Genomic DNA, 27269 nt, shown 5'->3' with positions numbered 1-27269 from the left:
AAACCTAGGGAGGAGCTCATTGGAAGTTCCTGCCCTGCAAATGGCAGTTCCCTTCTCCCCATTTCCCATGCTCTCAGTGATGTCAGCAGGAAAGCAGAGGGCCAGCTGGGAATTGCAGTGAAGCCCTGCTCCCACCCTGCCCTTGCCCTGGGGGCCTGTGGTGGAGAGGTTCCTGGTTGCCCAGCTCCTGCTGCCGGGTGCTTGCCAGAGGGCCTTTGGGAAAGGGCTCCTCTCTTCCCGGTCTGGTTTGCAGACAGTCAGTCGCTCCTTCTTGGCAGGGCTTTGGCCGTAAAGAGACTTGGGCTTCCCACCCTCCCGCCCAGCCGAGGAGAAAAGAGCACAGGCAGAGGTGGAAAAGCCTCCCCCCAGCCCGTGGAAGAGAAGAAAGCAGCAGCCAAGCTGGAGACAATCCAGCCCCAGTAAGTGTGTGCTGAGCCTAGCCCCAGCCTGGGGCGGTCGAGTGTCCCTGACCCCCACAGGGTGTTATGGCTCCAAATCCCTGGGGCCTGGGGTTGCGGACAACACCCTTGGCATTCTGGTGACACGGGAATGGCCTAGGTTACACCTCCCTCCTCCCAGGTGTTATGGAAATTAGGCTTGTCAGCCACCATAACAGGGCCCGACCCTAGGTTCCCACAGAAAAGTTCAGAGCCAAATCAAAGCAAATTAAATAATTAAATTTTAATGACGCGCATGCAGTAAATACAGCTCGAGCTGGGTGCCTCCAAAGAGGGACCCCGAGCAAAGAAATCCCTGGCAATTATACCTTCCAATCTAACCTCTCCACCCCTCACACAGTAGTTTGGACCAATAATAATATTTAGGTCTGGGGTCTCCTGCTCCTTATTGGGTCTCATCCCTGTCTCTAGGTAGGCTGTTTATCTTTACTGTTGAGGTTTCTGCTGACAGATGTGTCTTAATTCTTCAGGTCCCGCCCTTGTCTCTCAAGGCCCTGACAGAGAGGTGTTGTTCCAGCAATTAGCACTGCCCCAGCAGTGACAGTAGGTGTTATCTCCCAAGGTCCTGATGAAGGGGATATAATCCAGACCCCAAGATAGTCCAGACCCCGTAATTAACACTGTTTCAGCAGTGAGAGGAGGCTTTGTTCCCCAGGGTCCTGGCGCCCAAGCAGGCCTTATTTGAGAGCCTTGACATCCTCCCTTTCGGAGTGTGAAGCACAGGAATGCAGACTGCTTGCAACTCCCTTATCATTCCAGTTTCAACCAGCTCTGAGGCCCTTTTCTTACTGAACTAGGTAAAAGTTCACTATTTTATCTAAGTGCGGCCTAAGGCTTCAACAAATTTAGCTACTCATGCTAAGCAAGTTTTAGAGAACTTGTGCTAAGCGGCTACCTCTAGACAGTTTCAGTTTGCTATTCCTTGACACAAGGATCCTGCCTGGAAAGTACCAAGTGTGATGACATGGCTCTAGGCCTGGCAGGGCAGGTGGGGTTTTTCCTGCATGCTGCCAGTGAGGGGAATGGGCTTGAGCAGCAGTGCTTGGATCCAGCAGGTCAGCCCCTGGGCGTGCAGCTGGTGTTGGCAGCAGGGCTTTGGTTTCCTGAGTGTGGGCCCCTCTTTGTGCATGAAGGCTGGCGTGGAGAGATGGTCCCCACGTGCCCCCGGGGGCAAAAGCAAGAAAAGCCCAAGCCCCGTGAGTAGGAAGAGGTGCACAGGTGAGGGCAGGGCCTGCTTGCCCCGGTGGCCTGGCGGTCCAGCAGCTGGACGTCCCGAAGGCGAGCCAGCAGCGAGGCACCAAGGCTGGGGGGTGTCACGCTTCATCAGGAAGCAGAGTGTGCCCGTGTGCTGCCGTGAGGCTCAAGCCGGTGGCCAAGGTGGTGAGGAGAGCCCAAAAGTCGGCGCCCCTGAGGGGAGAGGAGGATGCACGGAAGAGTGAGGAAGGGATGGTGTGGGAGGGCAAGGCAAAGGTGCAGGGTGATGTGGAGCAAAGAAAGCCTGGAGGGGCCCAGCGCAGTGCGTGCACGCCAATAGGGAAGTGCTTAGAGAGCAACAGTCTGGAGAAATCAATCTCTGGCACCTTTTGTGGGAAATCTGCAGAGCCGGGCACCTGTCTCGGGGGTCTGTCCGCTAATGCCTGCAGCCTGGGGACCAGACAGGAGCACTTTGCAGTCTGTGTGCAGCTGCGGGCCTGCAGCGTGGCATGCCTGGAGCGCTGCGGTGGATGGCTGCAGCCTCTTTGGGAAGGCCCGTCTGGGAAGGTGCGGAGGGGCAGTTGGCCTTTCTGTGAGAAAGCAGCGGGAATGCAGGACGCTCTGCCTAGGGCTGGACGGTGAGGCATATGGGTGAGGCTTAGTGGCCCAAGCAAGAGGAGTGGTCTTGCAGTGGCTGGCTGTGTGCTCTAGAGGGCCTGAAGAAGGGCAGCATCTGCACGGTCTGGGAGGCAGAGAGGTGGGGAGAGGAAAATCCCTGCTGCGGCACAGATGGCAGCTCGGAGCTGGGCTCAGAAGCTGGCAGCAGAGGCTTGGAGGCAAAGCCGTGGTGCTGGAGGTGCCCCCGGTGAGCAGCAAGGCCTTGTGATGTTGGTCCTAGCACGGTCACCACAAGGCCTTGTGATGCGGGTGCCCTGGTCACAGCAGGAGGTGGTCACGGGGGTCCCCATGGCAACGTGCAGGGCTTTGTGATGGGGGTGGCATCGTGCCCCCAAGGCCATTGTGATGGGGCGGTGCCCGTGGTGACCGAGTCCGTGCTGGGAGCAGAGCCCCTGGGTGTGCCCTCTGAGGAGAGCAGCTCGCTGAGGAGGGAGCAGCTCTCTTGAGGGCCAGAGTGGCAGGTGCGCAGGAGAAGCTCCTGCAGATGGACAAGGGGCGGCAGGCGAATGCCGGCTCCCAGCCCGTGGATGGGCTTTCTGTGAGGCCGAAGCGCAGAAGCAAGGTGAGCGGTGGGGCTGGAGGGAGAGGCAGGCAGCAGGGCTGGGAGCCGCACGGAAAGCGTGAGGACGGTGGGGAAGAGGAGGTGGGGCAAGCGAGCCAGGCCTGATCTTCTCTGGCCAGGGGGTATTTCTTGCTGGTGCTGGGGATTTTCTGGTGCACAAAGCACACCGACCGGGGTGCTCCAAGGCCCAAATGGAGCCTGTGAGCTGTGCTGAGGGTCAGAGAGCACCTCTGGGCTTAGCGCAGCTGGGCCGTGCTCGGCCTTGAGCTTCCCTTCAACATGGGGCTGGGCTTTCCTGTGCCTGAGGGGCAGCTTGTAGAACACAACCGCCTCCATCATGGGCTTCCTTCTCCCTGCAGGGGGGCCAGCGGGAGCTGCGCGCAGCGCTGCAACGCATCCCGACCCTGACTTCGTCGCACCGAAGGGACAGGCGGCCGTTGCTGCCCAGCCCACAGAGCTTGCAAGGCCTCGAACACCTCATTGCAGAGGTACCGAGCTGAGCAGCGATGGTGGCAAAGCCTCTGCCTGCCTGGCTGCAGCTGCGGAGAAGCAGGCGGGAAGCGGTGGGAGAGACCAGGAGGTCTCAGGGTCCTCAGGGGAACTGCCTTTGCCCCTGTCCTGCGCAGTGCTGATGAGCCCTGTCCCCATGCAGCCTTTGGGAGCAGGGTGGGAGCCGCCTGCGTGGCAGAGTGCTGCCGCTGTGGAGGGCATCAGAGGTGCTGGAAATTGTGGGAAGGATGGAGAGTGGGGGCGGGGGCTGGGGGGGAGGAAAGGGCTGCAATCACTTTCCTATCTCCTGGGCTTGGATTGCAGACGGTGAAGGACACTGCCAGAGATGTTCTCATCGCAGCGTTCAAGAGAGAAACGGAAACACTCCATCTGCCCAGCTTAGCACCTCGTGCACCCAAGGCAGCTAGGCAGCTCCTTGGAGGCCTGGAGGCCTCTGCAGCTAAAACGGCAGGATCTGCCCGTGGAACCAAGCTGCCTGCTCTGGAGACATCCTGCAGATCTTCTGCAAGAGGCAGGGCCAAAGCCAGGGAGCAGCTGCCGCCTCTTAGTGCTGCTGTGATGTGTCTGGAGTGCAGGAAGAGCCTGGCAGAGGAAGGTCTACAGGCAGTGCATCTTCCTTTGCCTGCCCTTCAACAAGGCAAGCGGGAGGCTGGGGCTCTGCCCCGGGCACTTCAAGCTCCTGTCCGCTGCTTGCCTGAGGCCAGGGCTGGGTCTTCCGCGCTGGGAAAAACAAGGCTGCTGCGAGCTGATGGTGCCAGGACAAGTCTTCCTGTGCAAAGCCGGCAGCTGCCAGGAGGCACCTCCTTTGTCACGGGAGCACAGAGCATTCCTCAAAGGCAGATGCGAGGCATGCCAGCATGCAAGGAGCAGGATGAGCCGTGGCCAGGCTGCCTGACAGAGCCAAGGCTGCCACCGTTGCTGCTGAGGGTGGCTTTTTCGAGAACTGTCGAAGGACTGTGCCAGGAGCTAGGCAGCAAGGTGCTGGCAGCTCCCAGAGATGCCTGTGCGCAGGAGACCAAGGCACAACGGTTGGAGACGATGGCGCACAGGCAGGACTTGGTGCGGAGCAAGGCCTCAGCGTCCCAAGGTGTTGAGGTGCAGCCTGCAGAAGGGCAAGTTTCCCCCGCTGAGAATCCCCAAGGAGAATCAGCCTCTTCTGGCGTGGGGGAGGTCCCGCAGTGGGAGACAATGGCCAAAGGTGTTTCACAGCAGGTTGGGCTCAGCAGCCCCCGCTTCGCAGAGGTGCCACCCAGCTCTGCCAAAGCTGTTGCTGGCAGCTGCCCCAGTGAAACGGTCACAGCAGAGTCCTCCTGGCCTTCCTGGCCTGAGCCTGCTGGCCTTATTCAGAGCATCCTTGCAGATGCGTGCATGGAATTGAGGGCTGAGAGCCAGAGACTTGCTGCACACAGCCCTGTAGCACCTGCCGCAGCTCTGGAATCCACAGGCCTTGAGCTCGTGTCTGCAGCCTGGAGCTGTGCTGATGACATGAGTCTTGGACGTGACCGGCAGCTGGTGCAGCCTGATGTGGACAAAGGCACAAAGGAGCTCAGTGCAGCCGTGCCACGGAAGATATCGGCACACGCCCTTGGTCTAGCAGCAGTGGCAAAGAGAGCCCAAGAGGAGAGCAGCGAGCATGGCAAAAGCACAGCTGCCACAGCTCTGCAAGGGCCTGATGCCCACACTCGTGATGGCAAAAGGAAGGTCACGGGGGCCGGTGCACCAGCTTCCCTGGGCAGTGGCCATGGACTGGTCACACTAGGATGGCAGCTTGCAGTGCAGAGGCCCAAACAGCAGCCTCTGGGCATCATCTGTCGCCTTCGAGGCACGCCGCTGCACATACACCCCGACAACCCCGCGCAGTATCTCGCCGTGCTCTCAATCAAAACAGAGACGCTGGAGGAGCTCGACAGGAGCTGCGTGGCGCGCACCGGGCAGAGCTTGGCCCAGCTGCGAGAAGCCTGTCTGGAGAGGAAGGAGCCGAGGCCGAAGGAGAGGGAGGGCAAGGAGCGGAAGGGCAAGGGGAAACGTTTCTCCCTGACAGCATCGGGATGCCTCAATGTTCGCCCCAAGGAGGTGAGTGCAAAGGGTGGGCCGGGGCAGATGGTGACCCTCCGTGTGCTGGGGCCAGCCGCTGCGCCCTGCTGCAACAGCGTGATGGTGGCAGTGCTGGCAGGGCTGCGGGGGGCATTGCTGGTGGGAAAAGCAGCTGCCTTCACAAATCTCCCTCTCTGGCTTCAGCTCTGTGCCAGAAACTCCTTCTATAACCTGTGGCAACCGGAGGTGACGCGAGTGGAGCTCCTCAAGGACGCGAGGTCCAAGTGGGAGGTGCAGGAGCGGCTGTACGCCCATGCGCCCAGGAGGGAGCTGGGAGCTGGGAAGAGAGTCCGGGGAGCGCCGGAGGATGCTGGCGTGGAGTGGAGCGATGAGGAAGAGGACGTTGATGAAGAGCCTTTGCAATGGGAGGAGCTGGAGAAAAACACGGCCTTGGTCATGAGCTGAGTCAGACCGAGCCTCAGGAGCCTCTTGGCAGACCCACAGCCGTGTCCTGAGGAGGTGCCCTGCTCCCCCGTTGTGAAGGGCAGAGATGCTGCCAGGGAGGCAGCTGGTGACCTGCAGAGCACGCCTCTGGCCCCAGCAGTGCCCCGAGGAGCCGAGGCAGCGACATCTCCTTTGGCAGGAGGCTGCCAGGATGCGGGGGACAGTGTGCCTCTGTCCCCATCGGCCAGCACAGGGACAAAGGCGGAGGCCTCCCCCGCAGCCAGAGGCCCTGAGGATGCAGGGGAAAATGCTCCTCTGCCTCCATCGCTTCCCGCAGAGGCTGCGCCAGAGGCCTCCCACTTGTGCGGAGGCCCTTGTGGGGAGAGCAACAGCCTGCCTCTCCAACCACCGTTCCCCGAAGAAAGCGCAGCAGAAGGCTCTGCCCTGGCCGCAGGCCTTCCTCACCAGGTGAGCAAGGAGCATGGCGTCGGCACCCACCACCCAAGGGAGGTGCGGTGTGAGCAGCGTCTGGGGTGTGCAGGGTGGGTGAGAAGAGCTGCCCCATCGCATGGGTCCCCTGCGGCCATGGTGAGAAGCTGTCCCCCCAGCCCTTTGCCCTCTGCACTCTCTGCCCTGGGGAAGATGCCTGGTGCTCTGCGTTTCCAAGTGCCAGAGGCCCAGGGCTGACGTGCCCTCCCCGGCCTGCACAGCACCCAGCCCTGGGGCATGGATGCTGAGCGAGGAGGGCAGGGGCAGCCCCAGCAGCATCCGCCTCCCACAGCCAGCGAGCCAGCCCCCTTGTGCCCCGCACCCGGCCACCTCCATCCCCCGCTGCCCGTCGTGGCCCCCGGCCCAGCCCTGCTGCTACGGCCCCAAGACAAGCCTTGTGCCACTGCCCAGCCAGCTGCATGTGCCTCCCCTTGGGGCTCGCGGCCACTCACAGCATCCCCCCACCCCAGACCCTTTCCCCCCTCACATATCCCAGGGCACCAGGATGCTGAGCATGGCCAGCTGATACCACACAGGGGTGTGTTGCTGCTCTCCCCATGCAGGTTGCCTGTGAGCCCAGAGAGGAGCACAAGTCGTCGTCTTCCCTCCGGCCCACGCCAGAGGTGGACTCAGGTAGGTACCCAAGTCGAGAGCCGTTCTGGGGACGGCACAGCGAGCGGCACTGAGGCTGGCAGCAGGAAGCACCCAGGGGCTGGCCATGCCGAGGCCGTGAGCCCTCGGGAAAGCCCTTGGTGCCAGGGACAGGCGGGTGCTTGCCCTGCGCCTGCCCAGCCCCTCGCCCACGGCTCTCCTTCCTCCACAGGCATCGCCGCCCTCCCGCATGCTGCGCCTTCCAGGCGATGGCCATCGCAGCTCAGGACAGCGCTTCGGGCTCTGCGCAGAGCTTTTAGCTGCCGCTGCGTCTCAGGGCAGTGAGAGGAACAGCGCGAGGATGCAGCTGCCAGACAGGTCGCCCGAGATGGGGCATGGCGCAGAGCAAAGAGGCAGAGCGACGGAGGCTCTCTCCTGGCTGCTACAGCAATGCTGCCGCGTCGTGTCCCAGAGCCCATGTTCTGCTCCAAATAAACCCTCAGCAGCTGTTCCCGCCGTGTTACTTGGTGTCAGGGAACTGTCAGGAGAAAGACTAGTGCAGGCGCTGCCAAGGAAGGCAGTCAGGGCTGCAGAGAAAGCCCTACAAGCAGTCGCAGAGTGAGGGAGCAGCTGGGGTGGGAAGGGTCTTCCGGAGGTGTCTGCTGCAACCTCCTGCTGCAAGTGGAGGCAAGCAGAGGAGGTTTCGCAGGGCCTGTCAGGGTCGAGCTCTGACCGTCTCTGGCGATGGATTCCCGCACAGCCCTGGCACCCTGCTCCAGTGTTGCACCACCATTCGGCTTCCAAGGCCATTTGCAGTCTCTGAGGGGACTTTTCCCTGCCGCAAGCTGTGCCGTTGCCCTCAACCTGTCCCCAGGCCCCTCAGGACGTCTCTGGCTCCATGCTCTCTGCACGCTCCCGTTAGGCTCTTGCAGGCAGCAGTGAGATCCCCCTACGCCTTCTCTTCCGCCGGCTGCACCAAGCCAGCACCCTTGGCCTCTGCTCCTGTGTGCTGTGCTGCAGCTGCCAGGCAGCTTGGGGGCCTGTGCTGGGCTTGCTGCAGTGTGGCCCCATCTGCGTGGGGCAGGGGGCTGGGGATATGGGTGCAATGGGGCGGGGGCCTGGGGATATGGGTGCAATAGGATGGGGGCCTGGGGATGTGGGTGCAATGGGGCAGAGGGCTGGGGATATGGGTGCAATGGGGCGGGGGGCTGGGGAGGTGGGTGCAATTGGGCAGGGGCCTGGGGACATGGGTGCAATGGGGCAGGGGCCTGGGGACATGGGCACAATTGGGCAGGGGTCTGGGGACATGGGTGCAATGGGGCAGGGGGCTGGGACCATGGGTGCAATGGGATGGGGGGCCTGGGTCCATGGGTGGTGGTGGGTGTTGATGTGACCTCACGCCTGCGTCCATGGGTGGTGGTGGGTGTTGATGTGACCTCACGCCTCAGTCCAGTGGTGCAATGGGGGTGGACGCCGGGGTCCATGGGTGGTGGTGGGTGCAGATGGGTGGCCACCTGGGCCCATGGGTGACAACACGGGTGCAATGGGGCTGGACACCTGGGTCCATGGGTGGCGGACGGTGCTGATGGGGTTGGACAGCTGGCTCCATGGATGGGTGTGGGTGCTGATGGGACTGGATGCCTGGCTCCAGGGGTGCAACGGGGCTGGACGCCTGGGTCTCCGGGCAGCTCCTCATCCATGGGTGCCACCTTGGGCAGGTTTCCACATCTTCCAGTAGACCTATGGGTGCAGGGAGTGGGCCGGGGGCCACCTACCAGCACTCGGCCTTCGATGGGCGCCACTCCCTGAGCTCCCACTGCTGGCCCCGTGTCCCCATCGCCATGTCCCCGTGGTCTCCTGTCCCTATCCCTGCCCCCGTCCCTGCATCCTCGGGTCCCCATCTCCACCGCCGGGTCCCCGTCCCTTGGCTGAGCCAAACTCCATCCCCGGAGCTGACCCCTGTCCCCACCGTGTCCCCCCGTCCCTGTGACAGAGCCAACTCCATCACCATCCCCACAGCATCCCCATCCCCACGGTGTCCCCATCCCCACAGCATCCCCATTCGCCTGCTGTCCTCGTCCTCACCACGTCCCCATCCCCGTGGTGTCCCCGTCCCCCTGCCCCTGTGACAGAGCCAACTCCATCTCCAGCCCCACAGCGTCCCCATCCCCACGGTGTCCCTGTCCCCACCACGTCCCCCTGCCCGTGACAGAGCCAACTCCATCCCATCCCAATGGTGTCCCCGTCCACACATCATCCCCAACCCCACATCTTCCCCATCCCCACACTGTCCCCCTGCCCCTGTGACAGAGCCAACTCCATCCCCATATCGTCCCCATCCCCACGGCATCCCATCCCCACATCGTCCCCATCTCCACATCATCTCCATCCCCCCAGTGTCCCATCCCCACATCATCCCCATCCCCACATCATCCCCATCCCCCCAGTGTCCCATCCCCACATCATCCCCATCCCCACATCATCCCTGTCCCCCCAGTGTCCCCGTCCCCACATCATCTCCGTCCCCACATCGTCCTTGTCCTCCCACATCGCCTCTGCGCTCCCACCCACCACGCGCTCCGCGGAGATCTGCCCGGCGCCCGGTGGCGTCACCACTTCTGCGCCGCGCCATTGGCGGGCGGCCGCCGGCGCGGCCAATGGCTGCGCCACAAGGCAGGGCGGGAGCCGCAGATCGGCCCTGCGCAGCGCCCTCCGCGCGCGCCCTCGCTGTCGCTTCTCCCAACCTGCCGCGCCGGGATCTGCCCAGCGCCTGGTGACGCCTGGGTTGACGCGAGCCACTATTGGCGGGTGGGACAGAGCGCAGCCAATGGCGGTGCACAGCAGCGGAGCCAATGGCGGCGCGGGGGCGTGGCCCCCGTGGGCTTCGGCGCTGCGTGAGGGCGACGGCGATGGCAGCGAGGAGGCGGTAGCGGGGCTGGTGATGGGGCCGGGGCTGCTGCTGCTGCTGGCGCTGGCGCTGCTGCTGGGGGGCAGTGGGGCGGCGGTGAGTGGTGAGTGCGGGCGGGGACCCCAGCCCCCCTCTGCCCTCCCCCGCCGCCGGGCTCCCCGTCAGCGGCCCCACGGACCGGCCTGCAACCGCCCCCGGGAGGTGCTGCCCCCCCGACCTGCCCCCCGGGACGTGCTACCCCCCTGGACCCCCTCGGGCTGTGCTGCCCCCCCGGAGCCCCCCAACCTGCCCCCCCAGGACGTGCTGCCCCCCCGACCTGAACCCTGGGACATGCTGCCCCCCCGACCCGCCCGTCGTGTCCCCCCGGGACATCTTGATCCCTCAGATGCCCCCCAATGTGCCCCCCCCAGCCCCTCACCACACCCCATGTCCCCGCAGGCCCCCACTCCCTGCGCTACTTCAACACCGCCGTGACAAAGCCCAGCCCGGGGCTGCCCGCCTTCGTCTCCGTGGGCTACGTGGACGGAGAGCTCATCGATCGCTACGACAGCGAGACGCAGAGAGCGGTGCCGGGCGCGGCCTGGATGGAGCAGGAGGGTCAGGACCACTGGGACGAGGAGACCCGGATCAAGCAGGACTGTCAGGAGACTTTCCGTGTGTACCTGGACATGCTGCAGGAGTGCTACAACCAGAGCAGGGGTGAGCACGGGCCGGGGCTCCAGGGGCCGGGCTGGGGCTCCCGGCGGCAGCCGCTCGCCATCAGCGCTGGGGGCTGCGGGGCTGGGGTGCCCCCAGCCCTGCGCTGGGTGCTGGGTCTGAGCCCCTCTGGTGCCCCTGAGCCCCCGTCTCCCTGCTTGTGTCTCAGGGTATCACACAGTGCAGCGCACGTACGGCTGTGACCTCCTGGAGGATGGCGGGACCCGGGGGTTTATGCAGCTTGGCTACGACGGGAAGGACTTCATCGCCTTCGACAAGGACACGCTGACATTCGTCACGGCGGATGCTGCTGTGCTAATCACGAAGAGGAAGTGGGAGGCTGAGAATGAGCCTGAGCGCTGGAAGCACTACCTGGAGAACAGCTGCATCGAGGGGCTGCGGAGATACGTGGAGTACGGAAGGCCGCGCTGGTGAGGGCGAGGCGGGACCCCCCGGACACGGGGACGGGCCCCGGGCTTGGCGCTGGGCCCAGGCGCCCGAGGGCGCTGCTGGCGGTGCAGTGCGGCGTGTGCATCCGGGCCTGGGCGTGAGCTGCCTGACCGCCCTCCCTCACACCGTCTCCCCAGAGCGCCCCGCAGTGAGAGTGTCGGCCAAGGAGAGCCACGGCTTCGTGACCCTGTCGTGTCAGGCTCATGGCTTCTACCCGTGGCCCATCAGCATCAGCTGGCTGAAAAAGGGCCGCATCCAAGCCCAGGAGACCAAGCGGGGCAGCGTCACACCCAACAGCGATGGCACCTCCCCGCCTGGGCCAGCACTGAGGCCCTCCCCACAGAGAAGCACGAGTACCAGTGCCGCGTGGAGCACGCCAGCCTGCCGGAGCCCGGCCTCTTCTCCTGGGGTGAGCGCGGGCGGCCGGAGCTCGTGGAGCGCCCGCTGGGGCCAGCTCCCGGCCCCTGCTCCCGGCCCCACTCTCTTCCAGAGCCACCAAGCTCCCTGCTGCCCATTGTCCTTGGGGCGGTCGTCGCTGTGGTGGTTGTCATCGCAGCGATCGCCGGCTTTGTGGTCTAGAAGAGCAGATGGGGTAAAGCGCCAGGGCTGGGGAGGCGGGGGGAGGGAGGCCGGGAGGAGAAGGGGCCCGAGCTGGCGCCCCGGGGCCAGAGCAGAGCCGGGCTGCGAGGGGCCGCGTGGCCTGATGCCTCTTTCTTCCCGCAGGGAGGAAGGAGCAGGGGTACGCGATCGCCAAAGGTGAGTGCCGGGGCCGCTCTGTCCCAGGCCACGCCCGGCAGTGGGGCAGCATTTGCTCTCTGGTTTCTGGCGGCCGCGGGGCTGGCGCGTCCCGTCCCCCGCCTGCCCCTATCTCCTCTCTTCCGCGCCCCGCAGCTTTTCCCCGGCTGCAGGGCAGGGAAAGGGTTGGCGTCCCGCCGCTGGAGGCTGAGGCGCCCGGGCGCTGCCCTCTGCTCCTGGCGCCTGTGAAGCGGCTCCAGGGCCGGGTCCCGGCCCAGCGGGCTCTGCCCTGGCCCGGCTTTGCCCGCGGCTGGTGCGGGACCTGCAGTGCCACTGGCACGGGGCCGGGGCTCACTGCCGCTCCTCTCTCACAGGCCATGACAGGGCATCCAGCAGCTCCAGAATGGGTCAGAGCTGGTGCTGGGAGCGGGGCGGGAGGCCCCGGCCCAGCGCGATGCCAGGCTGGCACCCGCCATGGGGCTGCCGGCTGGCCGGGCACTGCGGCTGGGTCCTCGGGGGCTTCTGCCTGCTCCCCTGGCTCTGGGAGGGGGGATTTAGCCCCGCAGCGCAGCTCCCGTGGGGGACGGCGACGTGGGGCTGGGACCTGCAGGACAGGGCGTGCACGGGGGTGCAGGGGTACCCCCCGCCCCCCACACCTCTGCCTTTAATGATTTTTTCCTCTCTTGTCTTTGCAGGAAGCAATGCCGCCATTTAAGCGCTCCGTCCTGGTAAGCGAGGGGCCGCGGCCGGACCCAGCGGTGCGGGCAGTGGGGCCCAGCCTGTCCGAGTGCCTGCCGTCTCCTCGCTGCAGCTCCTGGGACGCCGCCAAGTCCCCTCGGCTCCCACAGCCCTGGAGCAGCAGCACCCAACGCCCCGCTCGAGGCTAAACCCGCCCCGTTTGGGCGCTTGGGCGCTGCGGGGTGCAGGTGGGCACCCGGGGGCAGGTCGGGGGGCTCAGGCTTTTGTCTCGCCACGCCTTGGATCTGCTCCCTGGCTCCAATGTGCTGCAAAAAGCTGTGAAGGTGGCAGGAAGCCCCCAGAGAAGAGGAGCACTCGGAGCCTGCTCCTGCCGTGGTCCCAGCTCTGAGCTGGGGTAAAACTCATCTGTTTTATCAGTGTGCGAGGCAGGGTTTCCATCTGCCAGTTGCCTGGGAAATAGAGAATTTGCTGGATTTTTTCAGCACTTGTCCTGGTGGCTCTCTTCGAACAAGAACGCTGTTTCTGCGGTGGGCCTCTGAACAAGAACGCTATTTTTTTAGTGCGTCTCGTAGCACAGGAACGTTGTTTTTAGGTGTGTCTGTTACGACAACAATGCTGTTTTCTGACTGTATTGTTATGGAAATTAGGCTTGTCGGCCACCATAACAGGGCCCGACCCAAGGTTCCCGCAAGTAAAATTCAGAGCCAAATCAAAGCAAATTAAATAATTAAATTTTAGTTACACGCGTGCAGTAATTACAGCTCGAGCTGGGTGCCTCCAAAGAGAGACCCCAACAAAAAAAAATCCTGGGCAATTACAGTTTTTTCAACTTAAGTTTCCCACCCTTCACACAGTAGTTAGACCAATAGTAATTTTTTTGGTCTGGGGTCTCCTGCTCCTCATTGGATCTCATCATTGTTCCTAGGCAGGCTCTTTTTCTTCCTTATCTTTACTGTTGTGGTTTCTGCTGAGGTTGTACCTTCGTTTCTTGCTGGGTCTTACTGTTGTCTCTCAAGGTCCAGAGGGGGAGGAGGAGGTGATTCTAAATCATAACAATTAACACTGCCCTAGCAGTGAACTAAGGCTTTGCCCCTCAAGGTCCTAATGCCCTGCACTGGTCTTATTTCAAAGCCTTGACACCCTCCCTTTGGGAGTGTGAGACGCAGGAATGCAGACTGCTTGTAACTCCCTTATCTTCCCAGCTGGAACCAGCTCTGAGGCCCTTTTCTTACTGGACTAAGTAAAAGTTCATTATTTTCTCTAAGTGCGGCCTAAGGCTTCATCAAATTTAGCTACTCATGCTAAGCAAGTTTTATACAAGGTGTGCTAAGCGGCTACCTCTAGACAGTTTCAGTTTGCTATTCTTTAACACTGCCAGCAGCAGCTGCACACCCAGGGGCTGACCTGCTGGATCCAAGCACTGCTGCTCAAGCCCATGCCCCTCACTGGCAGCATGCAGGAAAAACCCCACCTGCCCTGCCAGGCCTAGAGCCATGTCATCACACTTGGTACTTTCCAGGCAGGATCCTTGGTGCCCATACGGAGCAGCTGTTAAAGAATAGCGAACTGAAACTGTCTAGAGGTAGCCGCTTAGCACAACTTCTATAAATCTTGCTTGGCATGAGGAGCTAAATTTGCTGAAGCCTTAGGCTGCACTTAGAGAAAATAGTGAACTTTTACCTAGTCCAGTAAGAAAAGGGCCTCAGAGCTGGTTCCAGCTGGGAAGATAAGGGAGTTACAAGCAGTCTGCATTCCTGCGTCTCACACTCCCAAAGGGAGGGTGTCAAGGCTTTGAAATAAGACCAGTGCAGGGCATTAGGACCTTGAGGGGCAAAGCCTTAGTTCACTGCTAGGGCAGTGTTAATTGTTATGATTTAGAATCACCTCCTCCTCCCCCTCTGGACCTTGAGAGACAACAGTAAGACCCAGCAAGAAACGAAGGTACAACCTCAGCAGAAACCACAACAGTAAAGATAAGGAAGGAAAAGAGCCTGCCTAGGAACAATGATGAGATCCAATGAGGAGCAGGAGACCCCAGACCTAAAAATTACTATTGGTCTAACTACCGCGTGAGGGGTGGGAAATGTAAGTTGAAAAAACTATAATTGCCCAGGATTTTTTTTTGTTGGGGTCTCTCTTTGGAGGCACCCAGCTCAAGCTGTAATTACTGCACGCATGTAACTAAAATTTAATTATTTAATTTGCTTTGATTTGGCTCTGAATTTTACTTGCGGGAACCTAGGATCGGGCCCTGTTATGGTGGCCGACAAGCCTAATTTCCATAACAGTACAGTCAGAAAACAGCATTGTTGTCGTAACAGACACACCTAAAAACAACGTTCCTGTGCTACGAGACACACCAAAAAAACAGCGTTCTTGTTCAGAGGCCCACCACAGAAACAGCATTCTTGTTTGAAGAGGCCCACCACAGAAACAGCATTCTTGTTCGAAGAGAGCCACCAGGACAAGTGCTGAAAAAATCCAGCAAATTCTCTATTTCCCAGGCAACTGGCAGATGGAAACCCTGCCTCGCACACTGATAAAACTGGTTTTACCCCAGCTCAGCGCTGGGACTGTTGTCCGAAAAGCGGATTCGTTGCCCGGTGTGCAATAAGCCAATAATTACACACTCAGGAGAGACATTTATTTATTTATTTCAGAGTTGCGCAAGCCTGGGTGCTCGGTGGTTTCCCACAAATCAAGCACACCCCCCCAACTTTCCAAGTAGCATTTATACACACAAATTGCCAGATTTACGACTTTCCCTTTTACACTGATTGGTTAGTGATTTCTTCATTCCCTGGATCCCACCCCTGCTCCTCAAGGTCCTGGTCAATTAACACTGCCCCAGCTGGGTCAGTAGGTGTTATCTCCCAAGGCCCTGAGGAAGAAGACATAATCCAGACCCCTTAATCAGCACTGTTTCAACAGTGAGAGGAAGCTTCGCTTCCCAAGGTCCTGGTGCCCAAACAGGCCTTATTTCTCAGCCTTGGCATCCTCCCTTTCGGAGAGTGGGGCACAGGAATGCAGACTGCTTGTAACTCCCTTATCTTTCCAGCCTGCACCAGCTCTGAGGCCCTTTCTTACCGAACTAGGAGCGCGGCCTAAGGCTTCAGCAAATTTAGCTACTCATGCTAAGCAAGTGTGCGGCTACTCATGCTAAGCAAATTCTGCCTAAGATAGAAGTTATCCAAATCTACCTACTTCAAACATTCTTTCTGAGCTTCTCAGGGTTGTCTTGTAACAATTCCCCCCTTTGAGACTTATATGATCATTTTCATATTAGTCTCACTCTTTTAAAATCTTTCCCATATTAGTTTCATATAACACTTAGAAATACTATGAATCACTACATAAACGCATACAAAAACTACTAGCACCAATCCTAGAATTGTTAAACATTTTTTAACCCATGAGCTCACATCAGGGAACCAGGAAGTCAACCATTTCCATGTTTCTTCAAATCCAAAAGAAGTATCATCTTTCTGAACCCCATGTAAGATTTCAGTCTGCTTCCAGATTTCATTTAGATCGGTAGAAATTCTCCCGCTTTGATCCACATATACACAGCAACTAGTGTTTATTACTGTACATACTCCTCCCTGAGATGCCAATAACATATCTAGAGCCATCCTGTTTTGGGTACTTACTTTAGCAATTTCTGAAACCTCCTCTTGTAAAGCTGCAATGGCATCAGAGGTTTTATTCCCTATTTTCTCCATAACTGCTGAAATATTTACTATTGCTTTTTCAAGTTCACTCACTCCCAATTGTGGAAACAGCTACCTTACAAATGACTGAAACCTAGTAGGTCGATCTATTAAAGGATTATTGACCCTCTTTTGTCTCCTCATGAATGTTCTTAGCCAGGATTTTTGATATTTATTACTCAGTTCTTTTCTTATAGTAACATTAGGGATTATTGCCCCTAAAGTACATGTCCCTGACCAATTAGGAGGTAGCACTTTTCGTGCCTTGTTCCCACACAACCAATACCATCCACTACCTTTCGGAACATGCTACCCATTTAGTTCCTTACTTGGCCACTTACAACCTATTTCAGGTATATGAGAGCAATTTTTATAACCTCCTACCTTAATGGCTCCAGTACAGTTGATCAGTTGCTTTCCATAAAGTACAGTTTTCTCCCACCATCTATTACTATTATTACATCTTCGGATACATTGGTAATAATCTCCTGTCACACTCTGGACTTCCCATTCCTGCTCGGTTGTTTCATCATATTTCGTTTGATCACTATCATTTCTTATCTGTTTCATAAACTCCATAAAGGAAAAATTAAGAGGCACTCCAATTAGGGGGAAGCCCTTGTTGGAATGTTCAGGGAAGTGGGTACACACCCAGCAATCCCTCTGGTTAACTATCTTCATAGATTTCGTAATTACTTCCAAATGGAGATTGTGACCCCAAAATCCTTCCTGATTCCCTTTAATTGTTTGGCTCAGGCAACCTAGAAAAGCTAACCACCACATTTCTCCCCTGGTTATTAAGGAGAACATCATTTTTACACAGATACCGTAACAACAATATTAACCCTATTCCTAACAAACAGATTAAAGCAATTCTTCCCTGAATACAATCTAAATTTAAAACCGATTCGCTTCCAATACAACTCATATATCTTTATATATTTTCAACTTTAAAGGTTGAACTTGTTCAGCTTTCCACGTCTCTCGAGGTACTGCTTTCACTCGGGTGTAGTGGATCCAGGAATCAATTCCCTGCAGTTTCACAGCAGTATTTGTTGTTAGCAGTACAAGATACGGTCCTCTCCACTTTTCTACCAATGGCTCATCCTTCCAGGTCCGAAGATACACTTGATCTCCCGGCTGGAATGAATGTACAGGTGAATCTAAAAGTACAGGAGATCTTAACTGGATGTACCTACGGAGAGAAGTAAGAACCTTTGCCATAGACAAGAGATAATCACTTAAAATTTGATCGCCCTTAACGTGCATTTGAATTTCATTTCCAGTTAGATTTACAGTGTAAGGTTTACCATACAGAATCTCAAATGGACTAACTTTCTCTCTAACCCTTGGGGTTATTCTGATTCTTAATAATGCCAGAGGTAAAACATCAGTCCATTTCATCTGAGTCTCCTGACACCATTTTCCTATCTGTCTCTTAATTGTTTGATTCATTCTTTCCACTTTTCCACTGGATTGTGGCCTCCAGGGGGTATGTAAGTCCCATTTAATTTGTAGTATTTTTGAGATTTGCTGTACTATTTCTGCTATAAAATGAGGTCCCCTATCTGAAGAAAACCCTTCTGGTACCCCAAATCTTGGTATAATTTCTTTTAATAACATTTTCACTACTTCCCTGGCTTTATTGGTACGACACGGGAAAGCTTCAGGCCATCCTGAAAAGGTGTCAACAATTACCAACAAATATTTATATCTATTACATTTTGGTAATTCAGAAAAATCAATTTGCCAGTAATCCCCAGGCATGAAGCCCCTTTTTACTTCCCCTGGAGGGGGCTTCTTCTGAATCTTGGGATTATTTCTAAGACAGATTTCACATTTTTGTGTAATACCCTTTGCAATTATTAGCATACTGACTCCCACAGCAAATCTTTTAACTGTTTCAACCAGTGACTCGGCTCCCATGTGGGTGCTGTCATGTATTTGCTTCATCAGCTTCTTCATTATCGGCAAAGTTACCACACATTGTCCAGTAGATGTCACCCACCATCCTTCGGGAGTTTTTATGCATTTCAGTATTTCTGCTAATTTATTTTCTTTTTCAGTGTATACTGGAATTTCCATTTTTAACATTCTTTCTGGAACTAAGGCTGCCACCGACACGGATAATGCTGCCCTTTGTGCAGCCTCATCGGCCCTTTTGTTCCCTTTAACTATGTCAGTCTGTCCGGACTGGTGCGCTTTGCAATGCATTACTGCTATTTCTTTGGGTTTATTAACTGCTTTGAGTAGTCCCATAATCTCCTTACTGTATTTTATAGGATTCCCTTGAGAAGATAGCAATCCTCTTTCCTTCCAAATTGCGCCATGGGCATGTATAACCCCAAAGGCGTATTTTGAATCTGTAAACACATTAGTCCGTTTTCCCTCTGATAATTCCAGAGCCCGGGTTAAAGCAATCAGTTCTGCTTTCTGGGCGGATGTATTTGCTGGTAGTGATCTTGCTTCGATTTCTCCTTCCAAAGTGACAACAGCGTATCCAGCCCTTCTTTCTCCCTTTACTATAAAACTGCTCCCATCGGTAAATAATTCCCAGTCTGGATTCTGCAATGGAACATCTCTCAAATCTGGACGGCTGGAATATACTCGCTCAATAGTTTGCAGACAGTCATGAGCCAACCTCCCCTCTTCATGAAGTGGTAATAGAGATGCCGGATTAAGGGTATTAGACACCTTCATGGTTACATCTTCTTGCTCAAGTATCACTGCCTGGTACTGCACCATCCTACTTGGGGATAACCAGTGATGCCCTTTTTGTTCTAAAACTGCTGCAACAGCATGTGGCACATAAACAGTCACTTTTTGTCCCAACGTCAATTTTCGTGCCTCTTGTATTAACAGCACAGCAGCTGCAACTGCTCTGAGGCATCCTGGCCACCCTGCACCCACTTTATCCAGCTGTCTTGAAAAGTAAGCCACAGGTCTTTTCCAATTTCCTAAAGTCTGTACAAGCACTCCCAAAGCCTGGTGCCCTCTCTCATGTACATAAAGGTTTTTTTATAGGCAGGATTGGAGTATTGTACTCGGATTGACATTCTCGCAACAGTCCATACTTTAAGAAATTATTAATCATAGGCTCCAGTCCAACACGGGCCTCTAAGTTCATGGGATACTGTTTTCGCCTTACTGGTTTAGCTCCTTGTTTTAATTCCACCTTTACCGGTTCTGCACATCTGGCTCTTCCAGGTTTCTCCGTTGCCCACACAAAAGGGATTACTGCGTCCATTACTTCAGAGGGAATTTCGCTTGGTCCATCCTCCACCTGTTCGGAATCCAGTGCTTTCTGCAACATATATGCTTGTGCCTTCCAGGCGTTACTTTGTGGAATGTGCACCTTAACTTTGTTTTGATCAAAGGTTATCTGTGCCCCCAGTTTATTCAGTAAATCCCTCCCCATTAGGGGTAATGGGCATTCTGGCATGTACAAGAATTCATGTGTTAACACCTTATTTCCTATTTCACATTTAATTGGTTGACAGAAAGGTTTGACCTCTCGCTTTCCCGTGGCCCCAATTACTGGCATAGAGAATTTACTCATTGGTCCCTTACAGCTATTTAGTACTGAGTATGCTGCTCCAGTGTCTACTAAAAATTTAACTGTTTCGTTCCCCAGCTTTACTGAAACCAGGGGTTCGGCTGGGGAATCCAATTCCTCAACCCCCGGTCCCCGTCAGTCTGAATCCTCTGTACCAATCATGAGCAAATCTGCCTCTGGAACAGATGCAGACTGAGGTTTCCAATGATCTGTTTGTCTCTTCGGGCACTCATTTTTCCAGTGCCCCTTCCCCCTGCAAATTGCACACTGATCTCTCCTTAGCGGAATTCTATTTCCCAAATTCCCTCCTACTCTATGCCCTCTTCCACGTCCTTGTCCTTTCAGAAAACCCCTTCCCTGAGAGGGAGTTTGTGCCTGGGCAAATGCAGCTGCCAAGATTGCAGCATTTTGCCTCTTATCTTTCAGTTTCTCCTTTTGTTTTTCCTTTCTCTCTACTTCTTCCCTGTTATTGTACACCTTATATGCAATTTCTATTAATTGCGATATCGACATCCCCAACATACCATCTACTTTCTGAAGCTTTCTCCTTATATCTGGTGCTGATTGTCCTACAAATAATGTAGTAAAAGTCATTTTATTTGCTTCGTCCTCGGGATCCAAGTCTGTCCATTTTCGGGCAGTTTCACATAACCGCTCGTAAAATGCAGAGGGATCCTCAGTCTTACCCTGTGCGACTTGATATAGTTTCGCAATCTGCCAATCTGGATTATGATTCTCAATTATCATTTTAAAGGATTGATACATCTTCTCTGGATTTTCTCGGTACGACCCGGCAGACTCCTTCCAATTCATTAAATCTGTAGTTGAAAAAGGGACCTTCACATACACAGGCATCCCGTCTGGTCCGACTGCTTGACGCAGCGGGGCCTGAATCGCGGGATTTTGTTGAGCCCGAGTGGCCCGAGTTCTGCCTGCAATCGGGCTACATGCCTCACTTCCCTTATTTCTGCTATCGACACTATCTTGATCTCTTTCCGGAGAGACCAATAATTGTACATCCTCTTCCTCATCACCCACTTTTAAACATCTTTTCCCAATGCTACAAGCAGAGCAACACCGAGGCATTTTCTCTTTGTTTCCCATCATCATTAACACATTTGAATCAGAAATCAACAGCTTACATTTTTTTCTAGTTTCATGATCATTTCTCAGAGAGAAGAACAAATCTACATATGGGACCTCATCCCATTTGTTCTGTCTTCTGCAAAACAACATAAGTTGCAAGATTGTATTATAGTTTAGCGTTCCCATTTCTGGCCATTTTTCCTCATCCTCCAGTTTATACATTGGCCACCACTGAGTACAGTATTCCTTTAATTTTCTCCTTGTTAAAGGATTCCCACCAAACTTACTCCAATGTTTCAGGATGCATCCTAAAGGAGAACAGGAGGATACCCCCACAGATTGTCCTGTTCCCATATTATTACCCTTAAAAGAACGTTCTTACCAATTACGCTTTCGTACACTCCAGTCGTCACTGTCCAAACGTGTACAAAGCTTACCTTTGGTTACCACAACCAATTACCCTTGTATCATACCCTTTATGCAATGTCTCTTAATAATTACTGCGTTGCACCTTTGAGTCGCTTACCTGTTCTGACCAGGGAGGGTGCTCACGGAGTCCCCGAACAAAACGGTCGGTGCGCGCTGGAGTCCGATGAGCAGCGTCTCCCCGCCGGAACTGGCAAGACGATCCGGGCAAGGCTTTACAGCGAGGGTCCCATCTGGGTCGCCAGAAAACTGTTGTCCGAAAAGCGGATTCGTTGCCCGGTGTGCAATAAGCCAATAATTACACACTCAGGAGAGACATTTATTTATTTATTTCAGAGTTGCGCAAGCCTGGGTGCTCGGTGGTTTCCCACAAATCAAGCACACCCCCCCAACTTTCCAAGTAGCATTTATACACACAAATTGCCAGATTTACGACTTTCCCTTTTACACTGATTGGTTAGTGATTTCTTCATTCCCTGGATCCCACCCCTGCTCCTCAAGGTCCTGGTCAATTAACACTGCCCCAGCTGGGTCAGTAGGTGTTATCTCCCAAGGCCCTGAGGAAGAAGACATAATCCAGACCCCTTAATCAGCACTGTTTCAACAGTGAGAGGAAGCTTCGCTTCCCAAGGTCCTGGTGCCCAAACAGGCCTTATTTCTCAGCCTTGGCATCCTCCCTTTCGGAGAGTGGGGCACAGGAATGCAGACTGCTTGTAACTCCCTTATCTTTCCAGCCTGCACCAGCTCTGAGGCCCTTTCTTACCGAACTAGGAGCGCGGCCTAAGGCTTCAGCAAATTTAGCTACTCATGCTAAGCAAGTGTGCGGCTACTCATGCTAAGCAAATTCTGCCTAAGATAGAAGTTATCCAAATCTACCTACTTCAAACATTCTTTCTGAGCTTCTCAGGGTTGTCTTGTAACAGGACCACGGCAGGAGCAGGCTCCGAGCGCTCCTCTTCTCTGGGGGCTTCCCACCACCTTCACAGCTTTCTGCAGCACGTCGGAGCCAGGGAGCAGATCCAAGGCACAGTGAGACAAAAGCCTGAGCCCCCTGACCTGCCCCCGGGTGCCCACCTGCACCCCGCAGCACCCAAGCACCCAAACGGGGCGGGTTTAGCCTCGAGCGGGGCGTTGGGTGCTGCTGCTCCCGGGCTGTGGGAGCCGAGGGGGCTTGGCGGTGTCCCGGGAGCTGCAGCGAGGAGACGGCGAGCGCTCGGGGGGGCTGGGCCCCCGCTGCCCGCACCGCTGGGTCCGGCTGCGGCCCCTCGCTTACCAGGACGGAGCGCTTAAATGGCGGCATTGCTTCCTGCAAAGACAAGAGAGGAAAAAATCAATAAAGGCAGAGGTGTGGGGGGCAGGGAGTACCCCTGCACCCCTGTGCGCGCCCTGTCCTGCAGGTCCCGGCCCCACATCGCCGTCCCCCATGGGAGCTGCGCTGCAGGGCTAAATCCCCCCTCCCAGAGCCAGGGGAGCAGGCAGAAGCCCCCGAGGACCCAGCCGCAGCGCCCGGCCGGCCAGCAGCCCCGTGGCGGGTGCCAGCCTGGCATCGCGCTGGGCTGGGGCCCCCCGCCCTGCTCCCAGCACCAGCTCTGACCCATTCCGGAGCTGCTGGATGTCCCGTCGTGGCCTGTGAGAGAGGAGCGGCAGTGAGCCCCGGCCCCGTGCCAGTGGCACTGCAGGTCCCGCACCAGCCGCGGGCAAAGCCGGATCAGGGCAGAGCCCGCTGGGCCGGGACCCGGCCCTGGAGCTGCCTCACAGGCGCCAGGAGCAGAGGGCAGCACCCGGGCGCCTCAGCCTCCAGCGGCGGGACGCCAACCCTTTCCCTGCCCTGCAGCCGGGGAAAAGCTGCAGGGCGCGGAAGAGAGGAGATGGGGGCAGGTGGGGGACAGGACGCACCAGCCCCGCGGCCGCCAGAAACCAGAGAGCAAATGCTGCCCCGCTGCCAGGCGCGGCCTGGGACGGAGCGGCCCCGGCACTCACCTTTGGCGATCGCGTACCCCTTCTCCTTCCTCCCTGCGGGAAGAGAAGGCATCAGGCCACGTGGCCCCTTGCAGCCCGGCTCTGCTCCGGTCCCGGGGCGCCAGCTCGGGCCCCTTCTCCTCCCGGCCTCCCTCCCCCCGCCTCCCCAGCCCTGGCGCTTTACCCCATCTGCTCTTCCAGACCACAAAGCTGGTGATCACCGCAATGACGACAACCACAGCAACGACCGCCCCAAGGACAACGGGCAGCAGGGAGCTCAGTGGCTCTGGAAGAGAGCGGGGCCGGGAGCAGGGGCCGGGAGCTGCCCCCAGCGGGCACTCCATGAGCTCTGGCCGCCCTCGCTCACCCCAGGAGAAGAGGCCGGGCTCCGGCAGGCTGGCGTGCTCCACATGGCACTGGTACTCGTGCTTCTCTGCGGGGAGGCCCTCAAAGCTGGCCCAGGCGGGGAGGTGCCATCACTGTTGGGCGTGACACTGTCCCGCTTGGTCTCCTGGGCTTGGACGCGGCCCTTTTTCAGCCAGCTGATGCTGATGGGCCGCGGGTAGAAGCCGTGAGCCCGGCACGACAGGGTCACAAAGCCGTGGCTCTCCTTGGCCGACACTCTCACCGTGGGGCGCTCTGGGGAGACGGCGCGAGGGAGGGAGGTCAGGCAGCTCGCGCCCAGGCCCGGATGCACACGCCGCACCATGCCGCCAGCAGCGCCCTCGGGCGCCTGGGCCCAGCGCCGAGCCCGGGGCCCGTCCCCGTGTCCGGGGGGTCCCGCCTCGCCCTCACCTCTCCTCTCCAGCGCGGCCCTCCGTACTCCACGTATCTCCGCAGCCCCTCGATGCAGCTGTTCTCCAGGTAGTGCTTCCAGCACTCAGGCTCATTCTCAGCCTCCCACTTCCTCTTCGTGATTAGCGCAGCAGCATCCGCCGTGACGAATGTCAGCGTGTCCTTGTCAAAGGCGATGAAGTCCTTCCCGTCGTAGCCAAGCTGCATAAACCCCCGGGTCCCGCCATCCTCCAGGAGGTCACAGCCGTACGTGCGCTGCACTGTGTGATACCCTGAGACACAAGCAGGGAGACGGGGGCTCAGCGGCAGCAGAGAGGCTCAGACCCGGCACCCAGTGCAGGGCCGGGGGCACCCCAGCCCCGCAGCCCCCAGCGCTGATGGCGAGTGGCTGCTGCCGGGAGCCCCGGCCTGGCCCCTGGAGCCCCGGCCCGTGCTCACCCCCGCTCTGGTTGTAGCACTCCTGCAGCATGTCCAGGTACACACGGAAAGTCTCCTGACAGTCCTGATTGATCCGGATCTCCTCGTCCCAGTGGTCCTGACCCTCCTGCTCCATCCAGGCCGCGCCCGGCACCGCTCTCTGCATCTCGCTGTCGTAGCGATCGATGAGCTCTCCGTCCACGTAACCCACGGAGATGAAGGCAGGCAGCCCCGGGCTGGGCTCCGTCACGGCGCTGTTGAAGTAGCGCAGGGAGTGGGGGCCTGCGGGGACATGGGGTGTGGTGAGGGGCCGGGGGGGCACATTGGGGGGCATCCGGGGGTTCAAGATATCCTGGGGGGACACGACGGGCGGGGGTCGGGGGGGCAGCATGTCCCAGGGTTCAGGTCGGGGGGGCAGCACGTCCTGGGGGGGCAGGTTGGGGGGCTCCGGGAGGGCAGCACATCCCGGGGGGGTCCAGGGGGGTAGCACGTCCCGGGGGGCAGGTCGGGGGGGCAGCACCTCCCGGGGGCGGTTGCAGGCCGGTCCGTGGGGCCGCTGACAGGGAGCCCGGCAGCGGGGGAGGGCAGAGGGGGGCCGGGGTCCCTGCCCGCACTCACCACTCGCCGCCGCCCCCCAGCAGCAGCAGCAGCAGCAGCAGCAGCAGCCCCGGCCCCCCCGCCCGCCCCGCTACCACCTCCTCGCTGCCATTGCTGCCGCCCTCATGCAGCCCCGAAGCCCACGGGGGCCACGCCCCCGCGCCACCATTGGCTCCGCTGCGATGCACCGCCATTGGCTGCGCTCTGTCCCACCCGCCAATAGTGGCTCGCGTCAACCCAGGCGTCACCAGGCGCTGGGCAGATCCCGGCGCGGCAGGTTGGGAGAAGCAAAAGCGAGGGCGCGCACGGAGGGCGCTGCGCAGGGCCGAGCTGCGGATCCCGCCCCGCCTTGTCGCGCAGCCATTGGCCCCGCCAGCAGCCGCCCGCCAATGGCGCAGCGCGGCAGTGGTGACGCCACCGGGCGCCGGGCTGATCTCCGCGGAGCGCGTGGTGGGCGGGAGCGCGGAGGCGATGTGGGAGGATGAGGACGATGTGGGGACGGAGATGATGTGGGGACGGGGACACTGGGGGGACGGGGATGATGTGGGGATGGGGATGATGTGGGGATGGGACACTGGGGGGACGGGGATGATGTGGGGATGGGGATGATGTGGTGATGGGGATGATGTGGAAGTGGGGACGATGTGGGGATGGAGTTGGCTCTGTCACAGGAGCAGGGGGACACTGTGGGGATGGGGATGATGTGGGGTTGGGGATGATGTGTGGAGGGGGACACCACTGGGATGGGATGGAGTTGGCTCTGTCACGGGCAGGGGGACGTGGTGGGGACAGGGACACCGTGGGGCTGGGGATGCCCTGGGGCTGGAGATGGAGTTGGCTCTGTCGCAGGGGCAGGGGGATGGGGACACCACGGGGATGGGGATGTGGTAAGGACAAGGATGGCAGGCGAATGGGGATGCTGTGGGGATGGGGACACCATGGGGACGGGGATGCTGTGGGGATGCTGATGGAGTTGGCTCTGTCACAGGGACAGGGGGACACGGTGGGGACAGGGGTCAGCTCCGGGGATGGAGTTTGGCTCAGCCAAGGGATGGGGACCCGGCGGTGGAGATGGGGACCCGAGGATGCAGGGACGGGGGCAGGGATAGGGACAGGAGACCACGGGGACATGGCGATGGGGACACGGGGCCAGCAGTGGGAGCTCAGGGAGTGGCGCCCATCAAAGGCCGAGTGCTGGTAGGTGGCCCCCGGCCCACCCCCGGCACCCATAGGTCTACTGGAAGATGTGGAAACCTGCCCAAGGTGGCACCCATGGATGAGGAGCTGCCCGGGGACCCAGGCGTCCAGCCCCGTTGCACCCCTGGAGCCAGGCATCCAGTCCCATCAGCACCCACACCCATCCATGGAGCCAGGTGTCCAACCCCATCAGCACCGTACGCCACCCATGGACCCAGGTGTCCAGCCCCATTGCACCTGTGTTGTCACCCATGGGCCCAGGTGGCCACCCATCAGCACCTGAGACCACCCATGGACCCAGGTGTCCGGCCCCATTGCACCTGTGTTGTCACCCATGGGCCCAGGTGGCCACCCATCAACACCCACCACCACCCATGGACCCAGGCGTCCACTCCCATTGCACCCCTGGACTGAGGCGTGAGGTCACATCAACACCCACCACCACCCATGGACCCAGGCCCCCCATCCCATTGCACCCATGGTCCCAGCCCCCTGCCCCATTGCACCCATGTCCCCAGACCCCTGCCCAATTGTGCCCACGTCCCCAGGCCCCTGCCCCATTGTGCCCATATCCCAAGCCTCCCCGCCCCATTGCACCCATATCCCCAGCCCCTGCCCCATTGCACCCATGTCCCCAGCCCCCTGCCCCATTGCACCCACCTCCCCAGCCCCCCGCCCCATTGCACCCGTATCCCCAGCCCCCTGCCCCACGCAGATGGGGCCACACTGCAGCAAGCCCAGCGCAGGCCCCCAAGCTGCCTGGCAGCTGCAGCACAGCACACAGGAGCAGAGGCCAAGGGTGCTGGCTTGGTGCAGCCGGCGGAAGAGAAGGCGTAGGGGGATCTCACTGCTGCCTGCAAGAGCCTAACGGGAGCGTGCAGAGAGCATGGAGCCAGAGACGTCCTGAGGGGCCTGGGGACAGGTTGAGGGCAACGGCACAGCTTGCAGCAGGGAAAATTCCCCTCAGAGACTGCAAATGGCCTTGGAAGCCGAATGGTGGTGCAACACTGGAGCAGGGTGCCAGGGCCGTGCGGGAATCCATCGCCAGAGACGGTCAGAGCTCGACCCTGACAGGCCC

At 58.3% G+C, this 27269-nt stretch overlaps 2 pseudogenes; one reads left to right on the top strand and one right to left on the bottom strand.

Moving 5' to 3' along the window:
- The window catches only part of LOC135325545 (class I histocompatibility antigen, F10 alpha chain-like), an 82259-nt pseudogene extending 57071 nt beyond the window's left edge, over positions 1 to 25188 (bottom strand).
- LOC135325590 (class I histocompatibility antigen, F10 alpha chain-like) lies at positions 9902 to 12464 on the top strand (annotated as a pseudogene).
- Positions 25189 to 27269: the final 2081 nt, after the last annotated feature.

This window comes from Dromaius novaehollandiae, unplaced genomic scaffold, assembly GCF_036370855.1.
Source record: "Dromaius novaehollandiae isolate bDroNov1 unplaced genomic scaffold, bDroNov1.hap1 HAP1_SCAFFOLD_31, whole genome shotgun sequence".
Lineage (NCBI taxonomy): Eukaryota > Metazoa > Chordata > Aves > Casuariiformes > Dromaiidae > Dromaius > Dromaius novaehollandiae.
Note: the sequence above shows the minus strand (reverse complement) of the source record. Positions and strands in the feature narration are given on the sequence as shown.